Source organism: Pinus tabuliformis, chromosome J, assembly GCF_031772625.1.
Source record: "Pinus tabuliformis cultivar Carrire ecotype Pingquan chromosome J, CPIR1, whole genome shotgun sequence".
NCBI classification, from domain to species: domain Eukaryota; kingdom Viridiplantae; phylum Streptophyta; class Pinopsida; order Pinales; family Pinaceae; genus Pinus; species Pinus tabuliformis.
In genome coordinates, this window is record NC_142295.1 from 382,766,083 (window position 1) to 382,792,790 (window position 26,708).

Sequence of the window (26,708 nt, forward strand, 5' to 3'; positions counted from 1 at the left end):
ATGCATCATTCATGCAATCAATACAAAATTAAATTAACAATTTAAACATAAACTTCATGGTCCATGATACATATGAAGACACTTATCTTGAATTGAAATTGGGCAACTGAGTCTGGGACAACAACTCTCCACATATATATATATATATATCCCATGCATAGAGAACATTAGTGCATAACCATAGTTCTAAGGAACCATTTATCTACATTATTATGTTGAGAGTTATCATAGCCACATTCTTTTAATCACAGGAGAACCATGCATCATTCATGCAATCAATACAAAATTAAATTAACAATCTAAACATAAACTTCATGGCCCATGATACATATGAAGATACTTATCTTGAATTGAAATTGGGCAACTGAGTCTAGGACAACAACTCTCCACCCAACCATGGATATGTTGCAGTCAATCCTCACTTGCATTTGTCACCCCTGAGCCAGATTCCAGAGACTGGGGCGATTTTTCCTCAAGGGATTAAACTCCAAACTGCTAGTTGGAACATGGATTCCAGAGGTTCTCTCATCTTCACCCACCATCTATTTAAGTAGTCCACAAAAGAACACGGATTCTAGAGGTTTGTTACCTTCACCCTTTAGTTGTTCAACAATTAGTATAATCTAGGGAATCCATAGATTTATTCTCCACCCTAGAATGTTAAGGGAGTCCAAAGATACAGATCTCCACTCTTCAAGTTTTAGCACAGTGGTTCCACCCATCTTGGGAAATCCATAACCCAATATAAACACAACCACAACAAGAAAGAACCTCATAAATTCTCCTTCCAGGAATCCAAGGAACAATTCCCCACCCCAACCATCAAGAGAATCTAGAGAAAACCATCTCGATCCTCTAGCTAACAAGGAATCCAAAGACCAATGTTCCTCACTTGAGAGAAATTTCTTCCTGCCTTCCTACTAACCAAAATTTATATCCCAATTGTTTGTCCTTTACTATAATACTTCAGGATGCTTTCTCCGTTATTGACCCTTAACAAACTCTTTTTATTTTGCTTCAAGAAAAAACAAAGATGCCCTCTCACTTATCAATTCATAGGCTATGCATGAAATTTCCTAGCTAACACTAGACTCCAAAAATGTTCTCCTCAATATCTCATGTACCGGGTTGTATGAATGGGCTTACTAGCTTGCCAAGGGCATTGTTTGTGATCCTCTTCCGTATATTTTCCTCCTCTACTTGATCTATATGATTTTCTCCTTGTATCCTTCTTTTGTGCCTTGCTCCATGTGTAACTATCTCGTTCCCCTCTTTTTGTTAGTAGTTGTCTAGTTTCTTCCTGTATCTCCTCTCTTCATTGTCTTGTTCCTTATGTAGTCCTTTAGATAGTTACCTATGTTTGCCAAAATCTTGTTAGCCTATTGAAGTGGCGCCACCTGCTTAGATGTCGCCCATATTTATTTTTTGTTAGTTAATTTGTTACATTGAGTGGACAATACACCTTACGAGTTGGCAAATTGTCCATTTTAACTTTTAATTCTTGTCCCTATTTCCTTGTATATTTCTGCAAAGAAGCACTTTTCCCCCTCTTCTTCATGTTGATAAGATAATACTTGTCCCTTTTTGCACAATTGTCACCTGCCATGAACTAGTTTAAATTTCTTATTGTGATGAAACCATAAATTATCCCGGGCAAGTAACCCCCTTAGTTTTGCAATCCTTGTCCCTTTGACTCAACCTATTTTTTTATATTAAATATTTACATTGTATACATTGGTGGAAATTAATTATGGCTATAATAAACACATTTACAAGAACCATCCAAAGCTACATGGAATACTAAATATTACTGTAAGTGATAGAGATCCAATTTTCACTAGAAATTTATGGACCAAATTTGTTTTTTGTTTGGTTACTCAATTGGCTCACAACTCATCTTAACATCCTCAATTTGATGGAAAAACTCAGATCGTGAATAAATTTTTAAAAGACTATCTATCTTTCTTTGCATCTTATAAAGATACACAATGGGTGAAATCATTTCCCTTGGTAGTAGGGAAAATTTTAAGGATATTAATTTATCTCAAAGTTTTGAAACCCTTGTGAGTCTTACTAGTCCCTAATCTACTGAATATAAAATATTTGTAGATATATTTATAAAATTATGAAAATTTATAGTAATTTTTTATATATTATCTATAAAATTTTGGTGATTTGGGAAAATCTTCTTTTTGGAAAAAGCATGGCAAATTAGCCCACCTGCGAAAATTAGCCCTAAAATTTTCCCTACTTGGAAGAATGGTGGTACATCACATCCTTCCATATTTCATCAAAAATGTCACCACTTATGGAACTTTATGGATATCATCCTCCATCCATCAAATCACACTTGAAAGGGACTATAAAGGCCCAAGCAATAGAGGACCACAAATGACACCAATAATAGGTTCTCAAACTATTGAAGGGAATCTTGGTTATGGCACAAAATAGGATGAAACAAAAAGCAGATTAACCTCGTAGTGAAAGGGAATTTGAAGTGGGGGGTTGGGTATTTTGAGACTACAACCATATAAACAAATTCCCCTCAAGCAACAAAAGAAGTAAAATAAACTAGAACCAAGGTATTATGGCCCCTATAATGCATTACAAAGGATTGGAAGTATGGCTTATAAACTGGAGTTTCCCTCATCTTCACATGTTCATCTAGTCTTCCATATTTCTTTCTTAAAGAATCTAATGGTGACCATATCCCAATCCAAACTATTCTACCATAGATTAATGAAGAATGGAAAATAATACTAGAACTAGAAACAATCTTGGAAACAAGACTCCATACTAAACAGGGGAAGATCTTTGCGATGGCAATGGCTCTGCTTCACCTTACCCGCATCTGCCAAACTTCCCGTAACTCCACAAGCCAGAAGCCTGAATCCGCTCGACTAGAACTGGTCATCCATGCGCTATCGAGAGTAAGGGTTTCCTGCTGTTTGCGGCAGTTAGGGGTTAGAAGCAGATCGGAGGGGCGAATTCGGCCAGATCTGCTGCAAACGGTGGTTTCACAGGCGGCACATAAAGCTGGTAAATCCCCGATCGGTTCAAATGGGTTGGATATGCTATTGAAACACCTGTGGATCTGGCACCGGACAATATGCTCTGTGGCAGAAAATGACGAAAACGGAAACGCCGGCCTTTTGGGGTTAGAAAAGCCGCTACAGAACTTTGTAGAAAAATACCCTGTGCTGATTACGGGTTTTATTCTCTGTATATGGGCTTCTGGAACAGAGAGGGGTACTGCCATAGCACTACAATTGAAATGGGATGATTTAAAAGTTGCGGCACATAGATCTGATGCAAGGCCAGAACCTGGAGCTTACAAACCAGCCGAACACAAGCGCAAAGGCAAGAGATTGGTTATAGTGCTGGAAGGGGACGAGCGCGATTGGACATGGGACGAGTTTCCTGCTCACAAACAACCTCCGTTTGACCATGGAACGCAGAATGCAGCACAGATCTGGGGGCATGAAACTGCCAAAATACCCCTTTGGTCTGAGCTTCAGGACAAATGCGCTGAAGAAGACCAGATCGGCAAACAACATGTAAGTAAAAACCACAGATCCATCACTGATCAAATGGGTTTATTACCTAATATACAAATCACTCTACAACAAACTCAGATCTGGATGCGTGATAACAAAAAGGCTCCTCACAGATCTGGACCACAGATTCAGATCATAGATCGAAGCAGAGAACAGAGAGATGGGATGATTATGACGGAACAACAAAAGATCCAAACAGCACCCGTTTTGGATATGCGCGAAGGAATAAAAAGTACTCTCTTTATCAGATCCATGGAAGGGAATACAATATGCATCAGGATAGGGAAATGGGAGGCAACAAAAACACTCAAATAGAGGATACAAGAAAGGACTGGAATCCCTCCATGCAAACAACTCCTTCTTTACACAGGGAAAGTATTGCAGGAGGAGCGCAAGCTAATAGAATATGGTATAGGAAACGACTCAACAATCTGTCTTAGCACAAGACTCCGCGGAGGCTGTTCCGGCACAAGCTCAAAAGGACCTGCGTCCTTCAAAGATGCAGTAAAAGGGAAGATGGAACCACAAACGAAAACAGAACAACAAGCTACAACACCAGGGGCCTACATTGTTGAGTAGACAACACAGAACCATGCATTAACAATTGCCATACTAGAGGTAAATGAAATACATGTTGATTATTTAACCAAAGTAGTGATATGCAGGTTCAATGGTTTTTGGCCCAAACCGGAAGCCCTTCGTCAATGGATTTACTCCATATGGACAGAAAACTGTGATATCCATCTCTGTTCAAAGGGATTCTTTATTGTCAAATTTGACACCATAAAGGACAAGGAATATGCATTGAACGAAGGACCATGGTTCTAGGGCAATGCAGGCCTTTTTGTGAAATCATGGTTCCCGGATTTCGATCCCAACAGCATGGTAGTCTCTAAAATGCCAGTATGGGTAAAACTATTTAACTTACCTATACACTTTTGGCATTACAAAGTACTGGAAGAAATCGACAACACCTTGGGGACATTCTTAAAAGTGGACAATGAGCGCCTATCAAAGGATATCTACACTTTTACCAAGATCTGTGTGGAGGTTGATCTCAGCCAAGGCTTACCAGATCACATCCTCTTACTCCATAATGGAAAGCAATGGGCACAACCACTAGATTATGAAAACACTGCCTTTCGTTGCCGCATATGCCGACAAACTAGTCATCTTCAGAGTGCATGCCCATAAAATAAAAAATATAGGAAAAGAAGACAGCCATCAAAGCCGAAAGGATGGAAGTTTACGGCCACATGGGCAGAGGATATAGAAGAGGAACATAATGCAGAAACCACCAGTATACCTCAAGAAGCTAAAGATGGAAGAAATAACCCAGAAATCAACAAAGAAAGCAGTCCACTCCACTCATAGAATAATGAAAATCTGATTGAATATGCAACAGATCCAAATGCAAGTAACCCACAGCAACAATATGAGAACCCAGGCCAGGAAATTGGGGGCAGCAAGCGAGCATACTCTACAACAAGCTCAGATTCTGAAAAAGAAATCATGGCTGCCACAAACGAAGTACAAATGACTATTGTAACAGCCACGCCCAACAATGAAGGTTGGCGGAAAGTGGAAAAAAAGAAAGGTAGGAAAGCATAGATAGATAGCTACATATTTTTTTAGATCCTGTTCTTAGCAGAACAAGTTTTGTTACAACATATGCTATTACAACATCTACAACATGTAATTTTACTCAATTTTGAATAAAATTACGATTTTTCCAGTGGAAAAAAATCTTGGAAACAAGGACCAAGCAGTTGAGAATTAAAGCAAAAATTAAGCACCTCATCTAATGGAAGAACCTAATAGTAGAAGAAGTGAAATGGAAATATGATCTATTCATGTAGAAACACCCGTAGATAGTCAAATATTGACTACAACACTTATTTTAAAGGTAGGGACATGTAAAGCCCTATATAAGCTCTATGTTAACCCTAAAACCCCTTATTAAGCCCCAGATATTGAGTGATTTGTTATATTGTTGTGTAGGCTAGAACCTCTCCTATATATATACTAAGGAGACATAGACATAGGATCATCAAATCATGTCTTATACATTCCCTTGAAGAGGACTGTAATTATTGGTTTCTTATCATTTTTAAGGTTCAAGGTTCATAACATTTTCTTAGGAAAAATGTATTTTTCAATGTTAGGTTTAAGGTTTAGTTGAATTGACTATACCATCTAACCAATGCATGTTGCGAACTTGACAACTCAAATTTGATTAAGTCACTTAAATTTGTCAACAATTATTATAGTTAATGATTAAACTATTCTCCATCCAAATATCCTACCCTCCCCCCTAAAATAAATTCCTTATGTTTTTCTTTAATTAGATACATTTACCTTATTCATTGCACTTTATACATTATCCATTAATAAATTATAAACTTATGCTTATATGTTATTGCACATAATTAAATTTATTTATTTGTTTTTAGACTTTACTATTTACTATTTATTTTAAAATATCAAATAATAGAAACTTCAAAATTCCCCACATAGGGTTCCCATCGAGGTAATACAAAATTAAAACTTTTTGTGCATCGATCGACCAATCATGTTTGATAATGAAGCAAGGATAGATGGTTGTAGTTAAGGCCAAACATGTCGCTTGGCCATTGAAAGACCTCAAGGCTAGTCTTATCAATCTCCCCCTAAATCTTGTAACGACTCTCACTAATATTGAACATTATTTCATTGGTCACAAGTGTATTTCAGCGATAGTATGTAGATTATGATAGGATGGTGGTCCAAATTGTGTGTAGTACTGCAATTAATGGAAACTTCCTTCCCTAGGATTATTATGGGTAAGTTTCCCTTCATGTTATTTCTTTCCCTTTTATTTCAACTCTATTTTTGGTATTTTAAAGATGTTTCTTCCTCCTCTTATTTTGGGGTACCTCTTAGATCATCACACTCTTAGGTTAGTTTTAATTTGACCTCACTCCTCCATGTCCCCCTTACTCCTTTCTTGCATTTTCTCTTTGGCTTCACCTAGATTTTCTCCTCTATTCTATTGGTGTGCTCCGTTTTCAAGCTATTGTTTAGGCCTTCTCTATTCTTAATTCCCTTCCTCTCAACTTCTCCTCCTCCATTTTTCCCTATGGTCATAATGTCTCACCGAGGGTTCTCCTAACTTAAGGAAGGTAGTAACAATGAGGTGCCTCCTAGCACCATAACTTGGATGAACGTGGAGGCCTTTGCTAGGTGCTACTAGCATTGTACTTCATGGTTTGCGTAGGATAAAATAGAGTTGGTTGAGAGGCATGAAATATCATGTCGAGTGCAAGCTCATGTCTGATATGGAAGAGATGGAGAATGTGGATCAATGGTTTCCAGATGCAGGGAACACTTAGACTCAACAAACTTAAAATATGTAAATGATCAATTTATATTGGTAAATGAAGACTATGATGGGTAAAGTATTGGTTGAAAGAAATGAGGTGTAGGAAGAAATATTGCTTTCCATTTATTCCCCTCAACAATAGGTCAACAAATTGGATGCTAAGGTCTTGGTTATTTCCAAAGAAATCACCAACTTGGATTTTAATAGAAATAAGGATAAGAAGCAAGCTCTAGCTCCCACCTAGGTGGATTCTCCTACAAATAAGCATGGTCTACTCTACATCATTTTTTGTGTTTTAAGAGAAATTGTAGGACAACTTGTCCACACTTGTCTCACTATTATATTATGTTATGTTTTTTCTCTAGTCTTTTAATAGTTGTACACTTTGTTATCTAGTACAATATTATTAGAAATTTGGAACAATATTTCTGATTGATGATTTTTTTTTTGTATGTTAAATATTCTATTTATATGTCAACAAAAAACAAAAGATGTCATCTTAGTTTTTCCTGGTCTACCAAAAGGGAAACCAAACCAATGGAAAAACCTTAAGTTCTTCAAAAACTATACATGATAATTCAAAAATATATCAAAATGTGTTGGAAATATAGTCTTTAAGACCTGCACTAATTAGACTAGAAGTTACAATAGGCAAATGAATAGAAAACCCAAAGATTAAACCCAAAAAAAAAGACACTAGGTCACATCGAAGGAGATGAGTCAAATGGGACAATTTCAATTGGCTCTTTACTGCTTCCAAGAGAGCATCATTGTCTAGGAGTGAGGTCAAGCTAATCTTCTATTCTTAACATGTGGTGCTCTAGAGATTTCATGGATATTTGGATCTTGCCTAGCACTAAAAGAATATTCTCCTTAGCTTTGTTATGGTCCAATATAGTTCTACCCACCAATGTATCCATCTATCAATAAAAGTTAACCATTTTCATATATTGGTTGTGTATACCATAGGAATTCCCAATATCAGGTATCTAAGCAGCCACTTCTCCTACAATGTTTGTGTTTGATAAGAAACCTTGTTCTACTCAAATATTTATCTCTATTTATGTTATCTTAGCTTGAATTGTAGGAGACGTTTAGGAATGGCACTAGTTGGTTGAAGCTTGATGCCACTAGAAAGCCTATGATCTCACTCAAGCTTCATAGTAGGGCTCCCCTCTATGGCATCTAGTCCTTTGTATCAACATGATGAATGCCCTAGGTTTTTGAATGGACTAAAGAAGAAGTGGGGTGTAGTAAGAGGGAAAATTGAGGCTTGGAAGACTAGTAGGAGTGCCAAATATGAAGTGGAGAATGCAATCTAAACAAGGATGGATTCTGAACCATTAAACCATTAAAACGACATAACCATAATAGAGTTGAGAACTTGGAGTTCAAAAATACCAAGGAAAATCACAGCGAAAAATGGGGGTGGGGGTGGCGTCAAATCCACAACATGAAGAATGCAGTGAATGCATAGGAGGGCGAAAGCATGGAGATGAGTTACACTTTTTGGCAAGAGAGGGCATGTTTGGGTTGTAAAAAACAATGGCTCAATCAAGCCATTTAAGCGCTCGATCGAGCCTTTTTTGAGTGCTCGATCAAACTCCTTGGGCACTAAAACAAAATATTGGTTGAGGGTTAAAAACTAACACTTGATCAAGCTATAATGCTCGATCGAGCCATAATGCTCAATCAAGCTTTAAGGCTCGATCAAGTCTTTATATATATATATATATATATATATATATATCGCTTCCGTAGTTTGCGCTCGATATTTGCATAGACTGTAGGAGCACAACCAAGAGTTTGACAGTAGTTCGACCAAGATTACTGGAGCTCGATCGAGCGATGGAGCCTTCAAACTAATCTCACCAACTACCTCGCCAACATCGCAAAGGCTCAGATGAAGGTAAATACTCTATTCTTTTTTTTTTTTTTTTTTTTTTTTTTGCAAAATGTAAGAAAAACAAAAAAACAAAAAAAAACAAAACAAAACAAAACAAAAAAACCAACCATGTACAAAAACCATGAAACCATACAAAAAACTATGAACTTACCACAAAAAAACCCTTTAAAAAAGTTTAGAAAATTACAAAAAAAAAAAAAAAAAAAAAAAAAAAAACTTCAAAATATGGACCAAAACCAACCTAGAAACCCATTAAAAATAATAATAATAAAAAAATTCCTTCAAAACAACCTAGAAAACACTTTGAAACCACCAAAAAAAATTATAATTTGGGTTTTAGATTTGTTTTTTACTTTCAATGTTTTGTGTATTAAATGCATATTTTCTGATTTTGAATGGTAAAAACTTTTTTTCTAATTATTTTAGGTTTTAAGGTTTTTCTTTAGGATTTTGTGAAATAAATTTTCAACTTTTATTTATTTTTTTGTTATTTAAAATGCACTTTAAATTTCTAGCAAATTTGACCCGAAAATATACCAAAAAATTCCAAACATAAAACAACAAAACTATAACCAATAAATAAGTAGATTAGGACTCTGAAATTGACATGATGAATATGGTTATTCATAGTGAATATCTATTTATAAAATAAGAAATTTTGTTTTATTTTATTATTTTAATTTTAAATATTTTTCCAATAATAAATATAGTAAGATTTCAAAATAAAATATTATTCTTTAAAGTTAAAAATTTTAAAAATAAAATTTTATTTTATATATATATATATATATATATATATAAAACATCATATCACAATATATAATTATAACATTTTACATAACATAACATGTAACTATATTTTCCTGGATGCGGGTGATCGGGACAGATAACAGGACGATGGCAGCGGGAGCAGTCGGCGCGTGGAGTACGTCCTGCGCCATCTGGCTTCACCTGCGGTTGGTATTCAATACTCCGGAGAGCTCATTCAAGGCCGCGTTAATGTGGCTCGACGTTTTACACAGGTTCCCCTGCTCAAATCAGATGGCGCATACCCATTTCAGCTTTGTTCCTTTCTCTCGCATTTTAGGCCTCCTCGCAGGTGCTATGCTCTGTTCGGTGGAGGTTTCAGGTTTCCATGGTATTCAGGCTCGTGGAGCAACTTCGGTGATGGTTTTCCTGGAACGCCACAGCCCCTACAACGTTCTCCTCAGCTGTATGCCTTCCAGCTCTCTCAATTCTCCGACAATCTTGTTAAATCTCCCCCTTCCTGTCTCCCCTGTTCAGCATAGCATTGTTGTCTGTCCTGCACTTTATTCTCTGGGCAACATGACTATCCTGCGACAAAGAATGGGTTGCCGTAGGGGTGGAGTTCGTGGTCATCCCTTGCGCCATGCCTCATCCTCTTCCGCGGATACATTCCCTGGCTCTTCTTCTGAGAGTCATCCTGCTCCCAGACGTGGGCGTGGTCGTGGCAGGGGACAACGGGTCGCAACATCGAGCCCCCATCATACTCATGAGCACTCGGCCCGCTTTCAAATTCCCTGCACGCTAAGCAATCATTCTTTCATAGCCACAGTCACGATTCAGTTAAGTGAGGGCGCAGCAGGCATGGTTTCGGCAACTCCACATGCTACACCGAAGCCGGGGGTGGAAGATTTGCCAAGCACCTCTCAGAATCAGTGCCAGCAGTGTGAAGTCCCAAAGAGTTCTGCTTTCCAGGTTAAGCCTGCTGTGGCGCGTTCAAATCTTCCAGGTGATGGGAGTCCGCCAAAAGAAGAGGGTCTTCCCTCTGATGATGACGACCTCTCAAGTTTCGGTTGTCCAATTGTGGAAGAATCGCCCTCCACTGCTCATGATGCTTGATCAGGTTGTCGTTCTTTTTGAAATTATCGTGTCTGTTCAAAGGAAATGCTCAGTTGTTTTCTGTCTTAGCTCAGTTGGTCTCTGTCTATGTTAACAGTTCGAGTCAATAGTATCACCTCTGTTAAGCAGTTTTGGAACTCCACACAGTCTACATTTTGTCAAGGCGGTTCCGGTTTAAAGGCTCCAGTAATAGTCCTAGATCTAGGCAGTCTGATGCTTGTTTCAGTGGATTATTTTCCAAATCTGTCATGCGAGAAAGCCATTTTCCAGGCTAGACCTCTTGAGGCTGCCGCCTCGTTGTAAAATTTTTGTATCAATAATAGGAGTAGACTTATTCAGAGAGAGAAAAAAAAAAAAACATGTATTTAACTATAACATCACATAGTTATATATTATAGTTCTATATATAAATTATATAACATAATATAATTTTACAACTATTCAACATACATATATATGGCATGTTACAACATAACCATAATTATAATTCATAACATAGTTTATCTATATATATATATATAACATAAAGTTATTTAACATAACACATATAACATAAATATAACTATTGAACTATATAATTATTTAAATATAACTATATATATTTAACTAGATTATAAAATTATAACATATTATATAGCTAGATATATTATAATTCTATATATACTGTTCATAACATAACATAAAATTTTCTATAACTATATAACATAACTTGTTAAATTTAACATTTAAAACATAACATCAAATTAAATATAATTATTTAATATATATATATATATATAAAACATAACATAACATAGTTCTATAACTATTTAAGATAACATAATTTGTTATTTAACATTTAACATAACATGAAATTATATGTTACATACCATATATATATAGAGAGTGTAACATAACATAAATCATAACATAACATAATATAATGTAACATGTACATTGTGCATAAAGTCCATTTGGTCTAATGAATAAAAACATTTAGACTCTTTTCTAATTTGTACCATATTGTTTCATTATGTAGTGTGTTGTACAAGAAACATTGTCTTCATGTGCTTGCACCTAATACATGTCATGTGTCAAAGTCAAACATTAAGAATGTAAAGTCTATTGTAGTACTTGGTTGCATAAAATATTATTAGTTTTTTTAAATAGGTTTATTTCAATTTTTACATATATATTTACATATAGTTGCGCTATGAATAAAATGCATTATTTAGAAACGAGAAAAAATGTGAGGGTAGATTTGATCACTTCTTTCGATTGTGTTTACATGGAACTCAATGTACTTTGGTTGATAAATTATCAAAAAATGGAGTGTAACATAACATAAATCATAACATAACATAATATAATGTAACATGTACATTGTGCATAAAGTCCATTTGGTCTAGTGAATAAAAACATTTAGACTCTTTTCTAATTTGTACCATATTGTTTCATTATGTAGTGTGTTGTACAAGAAACATTGTCTTCATGTGCTTGCACCTAATACATGTCATGTGTCAAAGTCAAACATTAAGAATGTAAAGTCTATTGTAGTACTTGGTTGCATAAAATATTATTAGTTTTTTTAAATAGGTTTATTTCAATTTTTACGTATATATTTACATATATTTGCGCTATGAATAAAATGCATTATTTAGAAACAAGAAAAAATGTGAGGGTAGATTTGATCACTTCTTTCGATTGTGTTTACATGGAACTCAATGTACTTTGGTTGATAAATTATCAAAAAATGGACTCTAAAGTTTAAGACTCCAGGGTAAATTATTTTGCTTGAGTTTAGAAATTATTTTTTTGTCAAAAAATAATTCTTAGATTAGTTTATATGTATTATATGTAATATGTTGAGGCATCCCATAAATGTGCCCCAATTGCAGGCCATCGTAGTGAGAGAGGGTCTGTTATACATGGTTGGGCTCATGATAGATCACATAGCCCACCAAGAGTTCATGTTCTCTTTGTAGATATTTCCTTCGACGCTAGTCGGAATGTCAGAGACAATGTTTCTGTCTCTATTGATGACCATGCTTGTACATCCAGTGGATTGTCTTCGCCCATTTTAGGTACACCTCCTGCATTTTTATATCCTCTTTAAACTTTATCTGTTTATGTCTTAAAATTTTCTTCAACTGATGTGTTTGAATTTAATGTATATGTTATTATGATTCTAGTTTGTTAATTATATATATGTTAAATTATGTTTATGATTTACAAGTCCTAAGTAGGCTGAAGCCGAGGATTAGAGTGCAACATCGATCCCTTAGTGGGATGATGCTACAACTCAGATCACATTAGATTATGTTACGACCCATCATACATGGATCACAACAGAGATAAAAAATATCCCTACCAATTCACCGACTCGCCTTGCATTGTCTTTGATGTTGGATAGCTTGACTAGGTTGATCAAGACATACCAAAGGTTGGGCCCATATAGCCAAATATTACAGTTCATACATAGAGTTAGGAGGCATGATGTTAGAGGTCTAGATTCTTGGGAGGTGGTGAAAGAGGCCACCAAGGACATTGATATTCATGGGGAGTTGTTCGACATCCCTCCGGATCACTCGGCTAGACATAAAGGTCCAATATCATTGAGATATTCTAGTAATGTTCATGCATCCCCTTTCGTGTATGATAGATTCATTGGAGCTTGGGGCAAGTTCCCCAACCATGACCAGGTCACAATTTATTTTGCTAAGCATTTATATGTTGAGTTTGTGTTACATATGAGGTTGGATTACACTGATACCAGATCTCATTTTTATGGTATTTGTAGGGGGCACACGTATAAGTGCAAGGGGCCTCGTAGGGACCCTTGGAATGTACCATCACCTCTGCGATTCTTGCCACTATTGTCTCGGAGCATGGTATTACTTGGAGAGCTAGAGAATTTGTCACAGCTTGGTGGTGAGACGTGGGAAACTATTGTAGACAACATGCAGGCGTCATTGGCTAGTGTGCATGTTGCATTACATGGAGACATACAAAGACCACCACCCCTGCCTCGTGACCCACTATTGCCCTTATATGATGATGTGTTTCTCGTGAGTCTACCCTTTGATTATCTTTTTACACATACATGTATGCATAGTGATGCCATTTGTGAGACTTTGAGGGTGCATGGCATGCATGACACAAATCAGGTTACGAAAATTTTGACTCTTATTGTCAAATTATGCATAATTATTTATATTAAAATTTCTAGTTCGTATTAGATTGCATAATTTATATTAATAAGTTCATGATAACATGTAGACACGTCCCAACTACATGGATGAGCTTACGAGGTCATCCAAGGGGGCAGTTGATCAGCCAGGGCATCCTTGACCAGAGCACATTTCCATGGATTCTCCTCCACCTCCACCTCCACATTATATGTTCACTAATGTGGAGGAGAGTCACTATGTACAACCACATGGACCAACAATTGAGGTAAATTTATTTATTCCTAAGATTTCAACATTTTATTTTTTTAAGTTACATAAATATGCTAATTAATTTGTAGACTAATTATAATTTGCCATTGCCATTGTGTACACAGGCCCATATGTAGAGTGATGTTGATGCCACTATTATGTGGATACATGAGTGGGATGTTGGGTTTAGAGGCATTGATGATGTAGGTCCATCGATGCAGGCCCCAATCATTGAGCCACAGGCATGGGAGCACCAAACCCAGATTCATGATCTAACCCCCGTCCTATCAGACTTATATTTGAAATTGATTGAGGTTAGTAGAGTCATGTATATATGTTTACAATTAAAAATGTGGTTGAATATAATTTATTTCCATATTTTTTATTTTGTACAAATAATGATCTAATTAGTTTGAATTTGAATGTGTTATATTGCAGTACTGGCTTATGGACACTTACCTTGCATGTCAGAACTCATATAGGAGTACTGGTGGTACTTAGAGTGTCATAATTTAAATATTTTCAAGCTCATTTCATAGGGCATATTCACATGTGTGATACAAACTTTGTATATTTTCATACATGGACAATTTATGGATGTACATCATGGACATTATTTTAGTTTATGGATGCTTATTATTTCAGTTTATGGATGTTCATGTGATATTTGTAATTTGTATATATTTTCATATGGATAGTTTATTGATACATGTATTCACTATTTTAGTTTATGGATTTGTATTAATCTTGTTTATGGGTTCTCATTATTTTGCGAAGTTTAAATGGATCTGTTAAAATTATTTTGCTAATTTAATAATTTTTCTATATACTATAATTTTTATTAGTAAAATATATGTTCAATTTTGATTTCTAGTTGCATAGACTACGAAAATAAGTACAATCTTAAAAGTAATGATGCATGTCACTTTGATGCTTAAAATGAGCTAAAATATATCGTGTATCAATTTAATATTGTACATGGAAATAATTCCAATCATGCTTCATATTGGCTTGTAGAAAGTGTCCTTTAGTGCAATCAACATAAATGTTATTACAATTTAATTAAATAAATTATTTGAACTATAAAGTTATATATATGAAAAATTTTGTGACCCATCCATATACCACAATGCATGGACAACTTTTTTAAGTATTTCAATCAATTTCTTATCTCAAAGTTTAATAAAAAACACAGATAGGATTCAAATAAGTTTGATTGAATTTTAATATTAAAAGATGTCACGTAAACAACAAACAGTTCAACATGATTTATTTTGACATTATCTACAAGAGCTTAGTCATAACATTATATAAGTCAATCATATTGAAATTTAATATATAGGTCAAACAACAATATATGGCAACATTTCTATAATTTTATATAATGTTATCAACTTTCCTAAATTTACAAGTAGTTATCCAAGTATTTCAATCAATTCCTTATGATGGAAATTTAAGTTTTATTCAATTTTTAAAAACTCAAATATGATTGAAATAAGTTATATATTCAATTTTAAAAGATGTGGAGATGTAAAAGTTACAAATACAAGTTTAATTGATTTTATTTTGTTTGAGGTTATCTCCAAAAGTTTAGTCATAATGCATGTCGTCAATAATTTTTTTGTGCTTACACTAAAATCAATGCACAATGTTAAACTAATTACCTTGAAATTAATGTACACCATATATCTAGTTACATCATTTATCAGAAATCAACATCTTCATTGAAATCAATGCATCTAATGCAAGCAATCAAATAGGATGAGAAATCAACATCTACACTAAAATCAATGCATCTAATGCAAACAATCAAATAGGATTAGAAATCAACATCTACACTAAAACAAATGCATCTAATGCCCCAAGCAATCAAATAGGATTAGAAATCAGCATCTACACTGAAATTAATGCATCTAGTTCTAGCAATCAAATAGGATTAGGAATCAACATCTACACTGAAATCACTGCATCTAATGCAAGCAACGAAATAGAACTAGAAATCAACACCTACACATAAATCAATGCATATAATTTGCAAGAAATCAAATAGCATTATAAATCAACATTTGTACACTGAAATTAATGCATCTAGTGAAAGCAATTTTCTTCCCTTTCTATCCCCCCTCCATCTATATTGATATCTCCCTCCATCTCTCCTTATTTTTCTATGTATCTCACCCCCCAAAAACACACACACTCTCTCTTCATACTATGTATCTCTCACTCCCTCCCTGTATCTCTCTCTTCTTCCCTCTCTTCCCCTTCCATCTATATCTCCATCTCCCTCTGTCTCTCCTTCTTCATATCTCTATATCGCCCTGCAAGCATACACATTATCTATTTGAAACTATCTATATCTCCCTCCCTCTCCCTCTCTCTCTCTTCCCCTTCTCTCCCTCTTTCTCCCCTTCTATCTCTCTTCCATCCTACTCTCCTCTCTCCCTCTATCTCCATCTCCCTTGTCACTCCCTCTCTCTCTCCATCTCCCTTGCCACTCCCTCTCTCTCTCCCCACCTTTCTCTCTATATTTATTTCTTCTTAACTCCCTCCCCCTCCCTCCCTCCCTCCCTCTCGAGTCCTCTCTCTCTTCCTTTCTCTACCACCTCCCTATGTCTCTCCCCCACATCACTCACGCACTCTGTCTCCATCTCTCCCTTGTAAAACACACACTCTCTCTCTCTCTCTCCACCTCTCTCTCTATATGTCTTGAACTTCTTCCTTTCTTATATTTTCCTCCAAATCTATCTCTCAAGCTCCCTCTCTTTCTTGAAGACTCTCTCCTCCTCTGCCTGTCTCCATCTTTGTGTCCCCCCCCTGTCTCTCTCTCACTCTCTCTCACTCTCTCAAAAATTTTAAAACGCTTTGAGAATTAAAATATTATGTTTAAATATTTTTATTTATTTATTTTGATGTCGCACAACAAATTTTATTTTATATAATACATATTTAAAATGCAAGATTTCAAATGTGTGTTGTACATTCACTTGGAGGGAAAATTATAATTTTTCATGGAAATATTATCTAAAATTTTCCAAAATATTAATGTTCCAGCTACATCCATCAAAGATACATAGATCGCTTCATGTCTTTCAATTGAAACTATTTATGTTTTATTTTTTTATAAAAGTATTATATATTTTATTATGTTATATTTATAAAAAATTTATGTTAAATAAATAATAGAAAAATAGAAGAGAGAGTAGAGAGCGATTACACACAACACAAATCTCGCTTAATACTTTTATTGATCACCACATGTACAAATATATAAGACACAAATTACTGACTTCGACAGAACTAGATCATCATTACAACTCACACATTGGAAATAAGAACTTCTAGAATGTCTCCTTGTAACTTCAAATGACAACTACACTTGACATGGAAGCATTACTTCCAACACCTTCCCTTAATGGTTACATGGAAAACATTGAAAACACATATTACAACAACAAATATAATATTTGTCTGACTGGTCTTCATCAACACCCAAATTCTGGGTACTAGCCCTTTCAGTAGAGTTTTTATTTTATTTTTTAATTTTTGGAAATGATTTATGGGCAATGTATGATGATGTTAACATTGCCCATGAGACATATCTACTATATATTGGGTTGTAAAATGCACCTCTTGGTGTAATGCGAACTAAGACATTGGAAGATTCATGCTTATGATAAAATGCTTTCCTTTGTCTTGTGTTGGACAGTTTGGTTGAATCTGTGCTAGAAGGGTTTTCGATGCATGACACTCATCATCTGAGTCCATTCCTGACTTTAGAATGAACACCATTTACTAGATTACTTTTGCTATTGTTGGCATTGATTGCAGTGTGATCCTTGGTTTTGATTGGTTGTGGTTGTTGGCCTTGTGCAACTTATCATAATTGTGTGATTGATTCTTTAGCACAGAATTTCACCTGTTGCTATATTCCTTTTTTGTTTTGGTTACTGGGTGGTATCTTACCACGGTTCAACGAGATAATCCCAGATATGAGCAAGGTCTCACAAAATTCCAAACAGAAATTGATATGTTGTCTAAAGTTTGACATCGCCATCTTATTTCTCTGATTGGATACTGAGAGGAACACTGTGAAATGATTTTGGTTTATGAATACATGGCCAATGGGCCTCTAAGGAGTCATTTGCATGGGATAGATATTCCATCTCTGTCCTAGAAACAAAGGCTTGAAATATGTATAGGGGTGGAAAGAGGCCTCCATTACCTTCATACTGGGGCAACACCAGGGATTATTCACCATGATGTGAAGACAACAAATATTTTGCTGGATGAGAATCTTCTTGCTAAGGTGGCAAGTTTTGGTCTGTCAAAACTAGACATACATTAGACCAGACACATGTGAGCACTGTTGTGAAAGACAGTTTTGGATACCTTGATCTCAAGTATTTCTGAAGGCAATGACTCACTAAGATGTTTGATGTATATTCTTTTGGTGTGGTGCTCATGGAGGTTTTCTTTGCAAGGCCTGCAATAAATCTTGCTCTTCCAAGAGAGAAAGTCAACATTGTAGAGTGGGAAATGCATTGGCAGAAAAGAGGAATGCTTGACCATATCATTGATCCTCATCTTGTGGATACAATAAATCATGGCTCCTTGTGAAAGTTTGCAGAGACAGCAGAGAAGTTTTTTTCCGAGCAAGGTATTGATAGGCCTGTTATGGGGGATGTGCTATGGAACTTGGAGTATGCCTTTGAATGATCCATTAGAGTGAAGAATTGTCTCCTTACCTAGTATGCAATCCTTCCATTTGGTGATAGACTGTAGAATTCAATAGAATCACAATCATAAGATTAACAATTGTGGCAACATCATTGAATGTTTTTTAGTGCTATGTAATGGGATGACTAAAATAGATTAAAATTGTTCCCATTGCATGCTTAGAAGCAAATTATTTGGGTTTCAAATGGCTGTTGTAGATCAGGGAGGTATAAAATTGGGTGTGGAGCACAATTTGTCTTTGAGTTCTTCTAATGCTTACTATTATATTTGATTCCACTTGAGAACTATGTTTGATGCTACTCAAAATTTGGTTTGGAAAAGGTGACACGAAAGGCAACCAAGATGAATTTATCGTAGAAGTTTTCCCATGCCAAGAAAAATTGTGGCTTAAGAATGGTGGGGGCAGATTTTAATTGATCTATATCTTGTCTGGGTTGATTTGAACTCTTGTTTCCTCAACAATGTATCCAAGGTAGTGAATTCCCTTTATTGAGAAGAAACATTTTCTCAAATTGGTGGAGTTTGAGTTGTCACAGAGTTTATGATATTTGCACAATATGTTGTAGGTGCTCATCCCATGTTTTGTTGAATATTGTCATTGAGGTAACCCATGATGAATGTCGTTGCCAACTATTCATATAGACCATAGTTTGCCTTGAATGTAGTTTTCCAAACATTTGAAGGTCAACCAGAGCCTAATGATGCCCAAACTTTAGATCAATTTTGGTGAAGTAATTTGTGTTTCTCGGGCAAACCCCAAAGGTAATGTGTGCAGTAGAATAACAATTCTTTACTTTGATTTTCTTCAAGGTGCAATGATCATGCAAAGGAACCATGGATTGTATTTCTGTGCCATGAGCACAATGGGGCTTCTATAGGGTGAACTGCTCAAGATGATGTATCCTTTCTGTATCTGTGCCTAGATTTGGCACTTGATCTTCATGTTTTCTACGATGCATTTGCAATATATTGGTCAATTTGGCAATGGAGCTCTAGGGATATATCAACTGAATGTGGGACCTATTATTCTAGAAGAACACTGATAGGGTCCTTGTTAGTGTATTCCTCTAAAGTCACATTGTGTTGCTTCTACTACATAGATTACGTGACAAAGGACAGTTGGGTCTGTGCAATGGTCTTTGTGTGACTTGTGGGAAGATAATCAACAAGTTGAACTTTTTCAAATGACAGCTTAACTTGCATCATTATTTAGTAGAAATTAAAGATACTTCAACATTTGAGATTACCTTGGGATCTCTATAGAGTTGATTCACAATGTTTAGGATGATGCTTTGAGGTCACAACTTGTACCTTCCAAGGTGCTTTGACACAAAGAGTTTGCCATGCAACAAATCATAGATATCCAGTGGGGTCACATCATAGGGGACTTTATCCTTGCATGCCTTGATGTTACACTAATATATGCATTACTATGTCATCAATAGTTCCTTACACGGATTCAACAAACCAGTGGTGTACGATTGAGGGTGTAGTGTTGTCACTAGGTTGAGTCACTTGAAAGTGGCCATATAAATCATAATCTTTAAACATCCATTATCCATGATTCCATGGTGGATTGCAGAGCATGTTTATGTAGTGAAAATTAGGAGTGGAACAAGCATTGTTTTTCTTCCTCTATGTTAGCGAGATTGGTTTTCCCTGGACTTGTTTATGTAACCAATAAAATTGTTCCTAACCCTAAATCTATCAAACACCATGAGTGATCAAATAACTCGAGGTGAAAAAACTTGAATAAAGGTTTGCATCTTGAGGGATTTGATTCCTCTCGACTTTTGCTAGACCTTGCGTAAGATGGATCTAGAATGTTTATTTATTAGTTTATAAAGGGAACTCAAATGATGCATCACTTCTATTAGGAAAGAGGAATTCTGGGTACTAGCCCTTTCAATAGAGTTTTTTTTTTTTTTTTTGAAAATGATTTATGGGCAATGTATGATGATGTTAGCATAGCCCATGAGACACATCTACTGTATACTGGGTTGTAGAATGCACCTCTTGGTGTAATGAGAACTAAGACATTGGAAGATTCATGCTTATGAAAACATGCTTTCCTTTGTCTTGTGTTCAAAAATTTGGTTGAATCTATGCTAGAAGGGTTTTGCATGCATGACACTCATCATCTGAGTCCATCGTTGACTTTTATATTGTTGGCATTGATTGTAGTGTGATCCTTGGTTTTGATTGGTTGTGGTTGGTGTCCTTGTTCAGCTTATCATTCTTTAGCACAAGATTGCACCTGCTATTGTATTCCTTTTTTGTGTTGGTTACTAGGTGGTCTCTTACCACTATTCTTAGCACAAAATTTTTCTTTTTTCTTTGCCGGAAAACAATATGCATCCCACGAGAGTTCTTATTGAAGTAATTGAGCTTGATTTAAAAGTAGTGATGTGATCAGCTCCAATACTTGGGGATTTGATTGCATTTGGTCTCCTAGCTGTCCAAATAAGCCATTATGTCATGGAACTTGTTTATTTAGTCTTGTGTAGACTAGTCATTGCAATGGTGCAATGGTTTCCATTGGGTATACTGAGCCTTGTTGTGACAAAGAGAATTGTATGCACACTATTTGTTGTGAGACTCCCACCAACCAAATGTGGTTGTTGTTTGTTTGAATGTAGCAAAGGCAATCTTGTTTGTGTCACTGAAGTGGTTGACTGCAAATAAGGTATTGACCTTCTGCAACCATCCATCCAATGCTTCAACACTGATCTTGACTTCAAACTACAAGATGTTGATTTTCACTTGAAATTTTAAGGTAGTATGTTCACCAAACATATCAGATCCAGTGTTCACAGATGTAGCAATTATTATCGACAGTTGAACTCTGTCAAGAATCTGGGAAATTGCTCATACATTTCTTCATGCAGGCATCATTAACAATGATAGGACTGTTGGGTTTGAGATTTCCTACCACTGAAGATTGTGTGGAGTGTGGAGAGTAGGATTGAATTTGTGCTTCCTATACTTGGATATCATCCATGTGGACATTCAATGCAAATCACCATTGTTGCTTCAGAAATTGCTACTGTGGTCCAAAGATGATTGTACTTGTCAGAGACTTTTTTGAGCTTTGATAATATGATCAAGCTTCAACAACAATTGAGCCCTTGAAGGAAGAGAGGGAACTTTGCATTTGAGAAGATCATAGTCCTATGAAAAATCATTAGATTTGCAGAAGTGGCTAAAAGTGCTTAGGTAAGGAATAAAGCTTCACATGGTAATATAATGAACTAGATAATTGTTAGAGAGTAGTGCATCTATTGTGTGTACAATGAAATAACAATGTATAATGCAGTAATCTCAATAAACAACTTAATTAGATAATTTTGCACAACATAAACATTAATCAGAGGATAATGCAGAAATATTTAGAAATTTGAGTGTTAGAGGGTAAACTAGAGAGAATCATGAACATCCCACAATGAGCATTCCCCTAGTGGCAAGATGTATCTCAAATTTGTATAGTACTATTTCTAGTTCAAAGGAATAAATCAAGCAAAGGCCAGATCCTTGTGATGAGAGATTCCAAGCAAGCTACGCTATAGCTAACTGCTAAAGAGAATGCTAAGAGAGCAATGGTGATATGATACATATTTATACAATTCAAGTGATCATTGATTAATGTTGTAATGAAATAATTAAAGGTGGATCGTAATGGTTGGCCCTAGGCATTGCATGTAAGGTTGGCCTTGGGCATTGTATCTGAGGTTGACTGGTGCCTCGCTCCTTGTTTTCAGGTCTGCTATAGCAGGTCTTGACTTAGTCCAAGTTGATCAATGGCTTTGGCATGGATCTGATGTTGACCTAGTCAGACTTGATCACCAATAGTGGCATCTGTGTGGTATTACTAGGCTGTGTGATGGCACTTCTAGGCATGCTGGCATGTTTTCATGGTTGCACGGGGATTCTGGCATGGGCCTTTGGTCCTAACTCCTTGGCATAATTTTTTTTTGGTGCAAGAACAAAATCTTGGGCACTTTCACTGACATTTCCTAGGCTATGGTACATGATTGACATAATTGAGCTGGAGATGGATCATATTTATTTATGACTGCTTGACTATTGATTTGTTTTTTTCTCAGGTGGTTCTTGTTTTTTAATTGATCTTGCTGGCACCTAGAGTCATAAGACATGAAGTATTTGAGGTACCCTTATGAAATTATACTACTTTCCCATTTCCATTGATGCTACATGTTGAATTGGAATCTCACTTCTTGTTTTGTAGGAGTGAACACCTGCAGTTTTGGATAATCTTATCAAAATTTTCATTATGGAACAATTTTTTGTCTTGGTTGATGTCTAGAATATGCTTTGCATCATTTTCGAAATTGAAGTGAGAAACTTTTAAAATGTTTCATCATTAGAAGCACACATCTAAGGTTGTACACCTGTGTTTTGGATTCAGGTCCTCCAAAATTTTTTGCTAATGATCTAGTTAAGAATAACACTAATCGCAGTGCACAACTTCTTCTTCACTTCACCGAAATAGAAAATTTTGATAACGTTATAATTGATAAGGTTAGTGAAAAGGGAAGTGATCAAGAATCATAAGATGCAACAAAAAGTCCAATTTTCTCGTAGTTGGTGAATCCTTAGGGAAGGTGAAGGCACAATAAATTATTTCGAGGGCATGCTGAATGAAGGTTGTTTATTGCACTAGCTAAACCAACCAGTCAATCCTCAAAGATCTTGAATGCTCGTTTTGGTCTTTAATGTTGGAATAATTTCCTCTTAATTTTATACATTTCTACAGACATATTTACTTAATGTTCTATATGTAACCTAAGTGACCTATCCTATCACTTTAGGTAATCTCTCCTCTAGTGGCAGGGGCCTAAAAGGATGACTAAGACCAAGCGTTGAGGCACCAGGTGAAGTTGAGAGTAGCGTGTCGGGTGGGGGGTTATATTGCTTGAGGATGATAGGTCGGGTTCCTAAAGCCAATCAAAATCTCCAGTACAAGGTTATTCCCCATAAAGTATTAGGTGAGGTAGCTCGCGAGAATCACTATTGGTGTTGAAGGGTACCAAAGTGAAGAAGCAGAGATCACATCTCTACAGTGCGGAGGGGACTCAACTGAGGTATGAGGTTGAGGTTTACCTTTTCCGTTGTAACAAGTTCCATTTCAAGAGAGGTAAGTGGTGAAGGGTTCCCCCCAATCGTTGCACATGGAAGGAAAGTGAAGTTGTACTTCCATTATCGAGTGGTAGTGAGAATGATGAGCACATCAATGAGCGGTAGCTAGGATACTATTCGAGAGGTGTTCTCCTCGATAAGGACTTTAGCACTCGCCATAAATATTTGCAATAGGCATTATTTAGTCACTCTGAACCACACTCTGCTAACTACTTCACTGATTCAACGTGAAGTTAAGATCCTATAGTTTAATATAATATTATTGGCCTAAAGCAGGCTAGTTACTTGTTGGCTCTGGCTACTGGGCTAACTGTTGGTTGTGGTGATGTTGCTGGTTGTTCTGCTGGCTCTATAGGTGGGTGGTAATGTCTACTATGATAACTGACCTACTAGGATGGGTAAATAAATTGGGCATGGATCAATTTATATGCTTATATGTAAACAACAAGGTTTAATCTCTTTCATCTGGTGGACCAATGGGTGAAGTGAGATGTTATCGCTTACCTAGTGGCATATATTCGTTTGTGTTACCTCATTGTGTCACCTACCTCATCATAGCACATATTTTTTCCCCTTCCCATGGTTGCAAATATTCGTTCCCAAGCCATCGATTCCAGCCAACTATGAAAAAGAGCAAAGCAAGTGCGGTACCAGCAAGCCAGCCCGTGGAAAGAGCTTTGCTCAGATGGAGAGTAGTTAATTCTATATGCCCTAGCCATAAACTAATTAGGCCTAAAACTAACAAACTATAACCACCTATAAAACTTACCAATAATGTTGATCTAGGAAATTACATGATCTAAATCCGAGATGCAATGTCGAGGCTAACAACGTCAATTCACTCGATCAAACCACCACATGCTGCCATCAATGATCTAACACCAAAAGGTTCAAGTGAGATACCATTAATTATGTTTAGTTTTCATCTATTTTTCATCTTTCTTCCATTAGCCTGAAACCCTTTTTTGTATTAGACATGTCAAATCATTCTAACATATTGTTATTTGTTAAAGCCAAGCTATTCATTGAGAATGTTTATTGGTCATTTACGAACCGTTATGTCTCTTGATTTCCATCCAAACAATGATCTGCTCTGCTCTTGTGATGGAGAAAATGAAATGCGTTATTGTAGTGTTAATCATGCCATTTGCACAAGAACTTTTAAGGTGGACAATTTATAAAGTATATGTTTTTTTAGCTCTGTGTAATTAATCGCGATGAATGCACTATGTTAGATGAAACTTTGTACACATTAAATTATACAAGACTTATTCTTGATTTTACTTACTTCACAAGGTGGTATGAGTCAAGTGCATTTTCAAATAGGAGTTGGTAGACTTCTTGCAACCCCTGCAAAAAATAGGAGTTGGTAGACTTCTTGCAACCACTGTAGACTTCTTACTTCACAAGGTGGTATGAGTCAAGTGTGATTTCAAACAGGTGTTGGCAAACTTCTTGTAGTAGCTGCAAAAAATCTTGTATCAGTTTTTGATGTTGAGACTGAGCACAATTTGCATTCTTTACATGTATGTTTTGTGTTATCTTGCATTCACATTCAGTATTTTGTTATGCACACCAAAATTCTAAGTAATATTGGATGAAGATTCTGAGTTTGTTGATTAAATTGGTTTACATAGAGTATCTGCAGTTTCCACATGTGATGCCTATATATTCTAATTTTTTAAATATGTTTTGGAAATATCTTTAGTAGTTGTAAACATTGATCAGATTTAGATAAATAAAGGCTTGAAAATGATTAGTATCTTTAATATATTTATTATTTCTAAGGCATACAAAACCCGTGCACTCAGTTTGCTGGGACACAAGTGGAGAATATTTTGATGTTGTAAGAGAAGATTTTGTTAGGGTATGGTATTTTCGTTCTAGAAAAGAAGGTGAATGTGTGCATGAACTGAGCTGCATTGAAAATAAATTCCATTCATGTGTCTTTCATCAAAGCTATCCAAAAATTTTGGTAATTGGATGTCAAGTATTGTTTTTCCTTTAAAAATTAAAAGATGGTTCAATTATCCCCTCTCAAATAATGCCCATTGAGCGACTTGCAAGATAGGTTTTCTTAAGATATTAGCAACACATTTTATATATTGTTGCATATTTCTAATGATCAAGGGACCTGCATGATAGGTTTTCTTGAGATCTTAGCGGCATAATTGATATATTGTTGCAACTTTCTAATACTGTTGTCCTCTTAAACTTTGAAGATGAACAATTCATCCTTTCCCTAAATGATGCTTGGATTTTTCATTTTGTCTTTTATTTTTGTGACATAATGGGCTTATAATTTTGTTTTCCTCCAAATCTTAGCATTTCTTTTGTCTAAGTACACTAGTTTCTAGATGATAGCCATCTAGCACATGCTACTACTTTCATTGATTGGGCTGCTTTGGTACCTTCTTGGCACATGCAAGCATTTGATTTTTTGTATTTTTTTTTCAAATTTTTATAATAGTTTGGGTGTAGGATTGTCATTATAAGTTGATTTCATCCAAGCATTTACTCAATGGGAATTCTGTCTTAAAGAGTGGTGGCTTCGAAATCTTTTGTTTGATAGGTCAAATCAATAATAATGTTTACAAGTCATTTAGGAATTGTTATGTCTCTTGATTTCCATCGAAACAATGATTTTCTCTACTCTTGTGATGGAGAAAATGAAATGCGTTATTGTAGTGTTAATCAACACATTTGCA